Genomic DNA, 7,500 nt, shown 5'->3' with positions numbered 1-7,500 from the left:
CGTCACACACCACTCTCGCTCTGAGCTATTCTTCCTGCTGAAACAACAACAGCTGCGCATAACACAGTGTTAGCCAGAAGCGAATTATATAATTCATCCACGGACTAAGACTCTGTTTCACCTTGAATTGAACCCTTTTAGGAAAAAAAAAGCAGAAGATAAATGTGTAGGAAACCATCTGAAGATGATACTACCTGTAAAACAGTCTGTGACCAGATTTAGTCTGTTAAATATGAAAACAAACAAACAGCACGTTGTTTACACTGTTATGTCTGAATGCAAACATTTCTAGCTACACAAGCTTGATTGCACACATTCTGAAATGAATCAGAAGAGAATCTTCCGGAGTAAGGGAATCAAAGTCGGACATGTTTATAGATACACAAGCTCGATTTCATTGTGACTGCAAATCATAACACAACGCAAGTACTGTACGTGTTGCATTCTCAGCATTGCCACAAGGGGTGATATAGAACATTACTGTGTGTTTGTGGAGTAGAATTCCCATTCATTTTCTCCATTTTCCAATTGATTATTAACGATAGCTTATTAACCTTTAATGACAGACCTACTGTGAGCTTTGAGGTTGTTAATTGATGATATATTATTTTCTGTTCAAGACATCATCCACGTTATTTCAACTTCATTTAAAAAAAAAAAAAAAAAACATGTTTAATAGCAGAATTCCTGGTGAAGAACTACACTACCCATAATCCTGAAGGTAGATCCACCAATCAGAGAATCACGTCAAAAGATTGGGAAAAATACTTCTGGGAAAAAAAACAGCTGCTACTGAATAAGACATTTGAAGGAAACTGTATCGACCGCTTGAGTACTGAGTTTTTTTACCTTCACTGGAACACAAGAACAATGTTTTATAGGATACAACAGGCCCATGCGTTTACATTTGTATGGAGTTTGTTTCTCGCTTTAGTTCTCTCTATCATAACGTGTGCTGTGTTTAAATCCAGCTCATTTAATCTGTGGATGAAAGTTAATAATGTAGGTCTGTGTATGTGTGTATGTTTCTCTCGGCTGGTGTCAGGCTCACTCATGTCTGAGATTAGCTGCTACACACACACACACACACACACACACTTCTCAAACTGCTGGCTATGGAGTGTTTGTTTACACATATACTGCAGAGTAGCATTTTATTCTATGCGATTTATTCACTGCATCATTACCTGCTGACGGAAGACTAAATAAGTTTTCCAGATGTAAACACACACATCAAATAGACGTCTGGGGGTGATGTACGTGTGCTATCAGTGTTTAGTCAGTAAGAGTGAATCTCATGAAAACATGTGCAAGTCACATTTAATCCCCCAAAAATGAAAATAAAGTCTGTTTATAGTTTTGGCAATGTAATGCTATTTACCTGACAATTAAAGAGATAGTTCGGTAGGCATGGAGATATGAAGCGATGGGCCAAAAGTCAGTTTCTCACCCAAAGACCTTTCGGATTGCTTCAGAAGACATGGATTAAACCACCGGAGTTGTATGGATTACCTTTATGATGCTTTTACGTCCTTTTTGGAGCTTGAAAGTCTTTGACCCCACTGACTTATATTGTATGGACATTCTTTAAAATATCTTAATTTGTGTTCTGCAGAAGAAAGATAGTCATATGAGTTTAAGACGGCATTAAGGTGAGTAAATAATGGGAGAATTATCATTTTTAGGTGAATTATTGCTTTTAGCATTTCTCCAACAATTACTTATTACTTGGACTATCTTAATTAATAATCATGGAAATAATGTCACAAAAAAAAACAAAAAAACATCTAAATTAGCTTAAAAATAGACTTCATTTACTTTTTATTAGGGCTGTTTATCAATTACAATTTTTAATCGAATTAATTACATAGTATACAATTAATTAATCATTAATCACATACATAAATATTTGTTTTGAAAGCCCCTCAAATTACATGAATTCAATATATAATGATTAAATAATTGTAAATAGTTATATTTAAATTATATATATATATATATATATATATATATATATATATATATATATATATATATATATATAAATATAGAAAATTTAAATGCATAACATTATTTTGGCATGCAAGTAAAGCATTAAAAAAAGACAATACAAAATTAGCTTAAGAATGCAATATATATTTTATTTCCATATTATTGAACATAAGCCAATTATTAACCTATAGTTCACAACAATTCGTCAATCAGTTCGAGATTTATTATCTTGTGCTGTCTGCTGTCGGTGAGTGTGGTTTGTTCTCTGTATAAGCTGCGCATTGCCTATACAGCTGGAGTTTCGCTTACTGCCCCCTGGAGAAAACAGATGGTACTTCAAGCTTGAATTGCTCCAATGGTAGAAATATTGCTTATTACAGTCCGGGGACATGATAAATTTTTTTTTTTTTTTTTTTTTTTTTTGCGTTAACTCCCAAAAATCAGCTTATTTTACAAATCTGACAAAGCAAGAAATACATGTTTACATAACATTTGAAAAAAACGCGTTATTCTCTGCTTTTGAAGTCAAATCGTGAAGAGACATGCGCACAACACTAGTGCACATAGGATAAGCTGGTAAGAATGCCAGTAAAAGTGTTTACATGCAACGCAAAATCTGTGTAAGTGGCAAAAATCTACCCGTGTCGACCGTTTATGACCTTACTCTGATAAAGGAATGCCATTTAATGCATTTACACGACCACACACGTTGTCAGCTTATTAAGCATAATCAGTCTAGCCACTTAAACTGTAGCCATATCATTCTCTGAACCCAATCATTTCATATTCAGATGAGGGGCGGAGCCTCTAATGAAATCCTAGAATGGACCCTGCTCAGCACTCTCATGTGTGTTTCAGGCGGTGGTGTGTTGTTGGTTGAATCTCTCCTTCATGAAGATCACACTGGTCCTCTCAGCAGCTCAGTTCCTCATTAGAGGTCGACCGATAGTGGATTTTGCCGATACCGATAACTGAGGTGGTGGAAAAGGCCGATAACCGATTTATCGGGCGATAGTTTTTAAAATCGATTCATAGAATATTACACTTTTTTTTTTTTTTAGATTGCACAGACATAGAGGTCTGAGTCCAAAATGAATACAATTTATTTTTTAACCAAAATCCCAATAATGATTAGAAAAAAAAATAGAAGATTGGGTGCAGAATGTGGGACTTTTAACACTAAACAAGCCTGAAACACACCAGGGACTCTTATTTTGAAATGGCATAGACTTGGCTCCATAACAATTCTCTATATTAAATGTTTACCAAATTAAGCTATTTATAGCCTATGTATTATTATTATTATTATTATTATTATTATTATTATTATTCACAATATGAAGTTGGAGACACAATGTATGTGCTGATGAGGGACGTTTCTATATAGTCGTTTCTTCGCATGCCCTCGCTTCATTTTAAAAAAACGAACTACTTCCTCTATTCCTCATGGGTATAATCAAACACCACCCAACATTGTTTTCTCATTCAATATCCCTTTCCACTCAGAAACGCATCAGATTATGGAAGTAAAATGTGTTGAGAACGCTGTTTCATGTTGACTTTAAAAACTCAAATCCCAAAACTCATTAAGAAGCACAACTGAGGGGGTCTGGGTATCTCAGCGAGTATTGACGCTGACTATCACCCCTGGGGTCACGAGTTCGAATCCAGGGTGTGCTGAGTGACTCCAGCCAGGTCTCCTAAGCAACCAAATTGGCCCGGTTGCTAGGGAGGGTAGAGTCACATGGGGTAACCTCCTCGTGGTCGTGATTAGTGGTTCTCGCTCTCAATGGGGCGTGTGGTAAGTTGTGTGTGGATCATGGAGAGTAGCATGAGCCTCCACATGTTGTGAGTCTCTGCGATGTCATGCACAACGAGTCACGTGATAAGATGCACGGATTGACGGTCTCAGAAGTGGAGGCAACTGAGACTTGTCCTCCGCCACCCGGATTGAGGCGAGTCACTATGCCACCACGAGGACCTACTAAGTAGTGGGAATTGGGCATTCCAAATTGGGAGAAAAGGGGATAAAAAAAAGTCGCCACAGTCACGTAATTTTCATGCTATTCTTATTTACTCATGAAATGTAGTATTGCACCACCGCTAATGTTGTTGCTCCTATATAATAGATCACTTGTATTTGTATTTTGCTATGAAACTGTGAAGTATCGTGTATATCACCCATTCATGTCTTTTAAGGTTATTCAATACCAGAATGAGCTAAAACACTGAACGGATCTTTACGCCTGTTATGTTTTGTGTTTGAATGATGAAGTAGCTGTTTTCTGCTCTCTAAATATTTCTGTAGCTCTGTTACAATCCCTAGTGAGTTACCTTGCTGTTTACTGCCTACATAGGCAACATCCTAACTGAAATGGAATCTTATAATGGACTGATTTGAAAAGTGTCGTTTACGTGTTACTAAATGAATGATGAGAATTCTAATTAGCGTAAAAATACACAGCATACAAATACTGAGTCAAATAGTTTTTAATTAGTACATTTTTCTAGCACTGAATGAATTCAAGTATATTTATCAACATTTCTCTCACTTGCTGCCTAAAACATGATATCTTAAAAGGAAGCATCATTATGTTGTCCACCGTTTGGAACGATTATGCCTTGAAATGATTTCAGAACAGCCCCTGGTTGTGGTTTTGATTTGAATAAAATATTAAGATGGGAAAACGTTCTATATTATTGGTATTTACATCATATTTGGTAATTACATGTTTGTTGTGTAGAGTCGGATGTATAAGGTAATTACACAGTGAATCTGATTATTAGTAATTGAAAGTGTTGTTTAGGCACCGCTGCTGTAATGTTTTTTTCTTGCTGGCATCATTTAAAAAAGTAAAGAAAAACAAGGTGCTTGTTTTGTGTTTTTAATGTGTGACGTACAGACAGACGTACAGCTGGATCACATGATCACACACACTGAATGTGATGAATGAGTCCAGTATGAGAATCCAGTTACAACAGCATCTCTTCACCATGTGATGATGTTTGTGTGATACGGTTTATTAACAGAACTGTGCTGTATTATAAACTACATTTCATATGACACACTGACATCCCTTATCTTTCATAAAAGAACTCTTTGTGAGGGGCATTTGGTGCTCAGAATAGTTTATTTTCATGGCATGTGTTTCTGCCGTTCTTTACCATGTTATTATTATTGATAATAGACTGATATTTTGAGATGATCACATCGGCCTGATTGCTGATTAACAGAAGTGTTAGCGCATTTATGTCAGAATCAAAATCAGTAAATACTGCACTTTTTTTGTTTTCAAATATATATTTATCATATGCGTGTGTGAGAGTTTTAAGCAAATATTATGTAAAATAAGTGTTCATTTTAATTCAACAGTTTTGTGTGCGTCTTATTACATTTAGGGTACACTTTTGATTTTATTTTCTCCCAAAACACTAAATGCAAACAAAAACTCCCACAGTACTTTCCTAAACACCTGTTTGTCACTAAACACTGCAAAATATTCCTGATCCATGAGATCTTTGAGTGTGGTGTCTAAAGGTTGATTTTGAGGCAATTTGATCTAATTTATTATATATTTTTTAAATGTTGCAAATTTGTGGGCCTGGGTGACTATCACCCCTGGAGTCACGAGTACGAATCCAGGGTGTGCTGAGTGACTCCAGCCAGGTCTCCTAAGCAACCAAATTGGCCCGGTTGCTAGGGAGGGTAGAGTCACATGGGGTAACCTCCTCGTGGTTGTGATTAGTGGTTCTCGCTCTCAATGGGGCGTGTGGTAAGTTGTGTGTGGATTGTGGAGAGTAGCATGAGCCTCCACATGCTGTGAGTCTCTGCGGTGTCATGCACAACGAGTCACGTGATAAGATGCGCGGATTGACGGTCTCAGAAGTGGAGGCAGCTGAGACTTGTCCTCCGCCACCTGGATTGAGGTGAGGTAATACACTTTTGACCATTAAAATGATTCAGCTCAAGGTGTTATGTATTAAACACTTATTTGGATCATATCTGAAAGCTCTTTAGTCTATGAGGTTGTAGGTAATTCACAGTAATTAGCAGCCTACCTCTACAAAGCAATAATGAGCTAATAATCCAACAGCACCAGATCATTTTTGTCTGTGCTATTAAGATGCAAGATATGAATGTCTAACATCTCCTTTTGTGTTTCATAGAAGAAATTAAGTCATACGGGGTTGGAACAACATGAGGGTGAGGAAATGATTCACTTTTAGGTGAACTAGGTGTGATTTCAGCTAAAGTGGGCCATCAGGTAAAATGGGCCATTTAAGGTTAGCGCATGTCTGCTCTTTCATAATTCCCCCTACAAAAATTCAAATGGTGTCATCTGTGAATTGACTGGTTTAAGGCTGCTAAGGTGGGTGGGGCTAGACTTCAAAGGGAGACTGTCTTCAAAAACCACATGGTAAGGGGTGTGACAATCAACCATTACTCTCAATTAATAAGCTCTGTAAGTGGATAATACTCAAGTTACAGGACATATTTAAGTGTTTAGGTATATTTTATGAAATACAATGTTTGGTTTATATAAAATAAAAATAATTTATAAGGAAAATGCAATTTCATGTGGTGGCCCAATTTACCTGAATGTGTTAGATAACATGGGCCACTTTCCAAATAGACTTTTAATGTATTTTGTTTACAGCTCATCTTAACAATATTTTATATTACTCATCAACAAAATCATACATGTATAAAACACCAAATTCCATTTAACTCCATACTCCTTATTTTCCAGACATAATGCCAAGAAGAAAAGAAAGGGAGAGAGCCGAAAGGGACAGAAAGTACAAAGAGAAGAAAGGAATGCCAAAAATAGGGAAAGATTTAAACAGAACGATTGTCAGAATCAGAATGAGCTTTATTGCCAAGTGTGCTTACACATACAAGGAATTTGTCTTGGTGACAGAAGCTTCCAGTGTACAACAATACAAAAACAATACAAATACAGCAGCAAGACATTTAAAAAAATAATTAAAATTGAATAAAAAATAGACAATATATATACAGTGTATATATATATATATATACACACACACACACACACACACATACATATATATATATATACAGTATATATACACATACATACATACACACATACATACACACACAAACACATACATATACATATACACATATATGAATATATATACATACATATACATACATACACACATACACATACATAGTGCAAATCTAAATACGAATCGGTTATATACAGTGCAAGGGAATGTAATGGCAGAAGAGGTCTGATATGTTGGATAAATATACATAGACTAAGCTGTGTATTGCACATAATTATTGCTTAATGGGGCAGTTTTAACTGTTCATAAGATGGATAGCCTGAGGGGAAAAACTGTTCCTGTGCCTGACGGTTCTGGTGCTCAGAGCTCTGAAGCATCGGCCAGAAGGCAACAGTTCAAAAAGGTAGTGGGCAGGGTGAGTGGGATCCAGAGTGATTTTTCCAGCCCTTTTCCTCACTCTGGAAGTGT

The 7,500-nt window shown here is 36.3% G+C and overlaps 1 protein-coding gene and 1 pseudogene across 1 annotated transcript in view; one reads left to right on the top strand and one right to left on the bottom strand.

Moving 5' to 3' along the window:
• Positions 1-2,927, top strand: part of LOC127447617 (acetylserotonin O-methyltransferase-like) — an 18,691-nt pseudogene extending 15,764 nt beyond the window's left edge.
• LOC127446978 (neuroligin-4, X-linked-like) overlaps positions 1-7,500 on the bottom strand; it is a 760,753-nt gene that overhangs the window by 410,121 nt on the left and 343,132 nt on the right. The window lies entirely within an intron of this gene.

Source organism: Myxocyprinus asiaticus, chromosome 10 (assembly GCF_019703515.2).
Source record: "Myxocyprinus asiaticus isolate MX2 ecotype Aquarium Trade chromosome 10, UBuf_Myxa_2, whole genome shotgun sequence".
Lineage (NCBI taxonomy): Eukaryota > Metazoa > Chordata > Actinopteri > Cypriniformes > Catostomidae > Myxocyprinus > Myxocyprinus asiaticus.
Note: the sequence above shows the minus strand (reverse complement) of the source record. Positions and strands in the feature narration are given on the sequence as shown.